Raw genomic sequence first — 1,793 nt, forward strand, 5'->3', positions numbered from 1 at the left:
TATATATATATATTATTAATTATTTATTATTTATTATTATTATTAATTAATATTTTATTATTTATTTAATTAATTAATATTTATTATTACTTATTATTATATTATATAGTGTGTGTGTGTGTGTGTGTGTGTGTGTGTGTGTGTGTGTGTGTGTGTGTGTGTGTGTGTGTGTAATCAATATAAATATGAAACTTTAAACATTGTATTATCAATGAACACATATGACAGAGAAAATCAAGGTAGTAAATTTGACAATCGTCAATTGTGCACGATTACATGAAATTCTAATATAGCGATTAAAATTAAAATACGTTTTCAAATTAATGACTTATATTTAACATAAAGTTAGAGTTGATTTTTTAATTCATTGATGATTGTAACTATTTAAGACTATTTTTACAAAAAGAAATTATGGCCGTACGTTCAAGCAGTAAATTACCTAATCGCGAAATCAATAACATAAATTAAGGTAACACGTTTAGGAACTAATCTTGCGTATAAATATCACGTAGAATTCCGATATTATCGCGTAACAACTTAAATACTTGAATAACGGTCTTAAGGAATACAAGACAGATACAGAGGGTGTTCACGTATCAATGTCGATTAAAATTGCTCAAACGATGTTATCCTTGATACAGTCATTAGAAAATACTTAAAATAATCCTCAATAATTTTCCTTTGATATGAAATGTTTTAAATTTCACGGAAATATGCAAGTTCACACTAAAAAATTTTAAAACACTAATAATCATAAAATTCTTTTTTCATTCTTACATTACTTCGAATATAAAAGTTTTCAGTTTTATATCAAAATATTTATTCCTCCCATCAACTAAGTAACAAAATGTCGAATATTTATGTGGTCGCCTATCTCAGTTAGAGAACACTCACGATTTAAAACTTTGTGTATAATTTCTTTCAATAGGAAAAAGTAAGAGACAAGAAACCATAGAAAGACCTAACCCAGTTGAATCGCATAAACCAGATTAGGATTAGCGGGACGTGAGGCGAAAATCCTGTTGATCCAGCAACATCGGATTGCTTAATCCGATTTTTTCCGGCTGGACGTCATGCCGAATCTTGTTTTGTTCAGACGAGACTTTATCAAAATGTCTTTATCATAAATGCCACAGCAATGCCGAGAGAATAACAATAAGAATAATGATGAAAGAAAATTGAAATCTTTAATATAATATAAATAGCTACCTTACATCAGAAAAACATTTAAAAAGTTTTACTAAAAGACAGTTTATATCATTTATGTGAATATAAAATATGAAATAATAAAACTCAATATTAAACAATATGATCTAATGTTAATGAAAAGGATAATAAAAGGATTTTAAACTCGTAGAGGAATTCCCAGTTCTATTTATGTCTATGTAATTGTCTCACGTGCACTTAAAGATAAAATCTCTGGTGCGCTCTGACATAAACATAAATCAAATCTTCCGACTTTGGTCGACAGTATAATTTTTAACTGTTTTATCAGATCCTAACACTAAAGCACAGCCACAAATCCGCGAATATAATTTCCAATGTAATTATGTTCGACACTCGCCTGTTCTAAACCCATATTTATTTCTATATATAACATATACAAGCATATACATACATAGTATATATTAAATAAAAAAAATACAGAAGTATGTATATATATATATATATATATATATATATATATATATATACACATATAGACGACCACCCTCTACGTACTTATTAGTACTATCGTCCGTTCCGTTTACCCGTACCCCGTACGTTCCGTACGTCGTACGACGGACGGGACG

This window comes from Atta cephalotes, assembly GCF_000143395.1.
Source record: "Atta cephalotes unplaced genomic scaffold scaffold00005, whole genome shotgun sequence".
NCBI classification, from domain to species: Eukaryota; Metazoa; Arthropoda; class Insecta; order Hymenoptera; family Formicidae; genus Atta; species Atta cephalotes.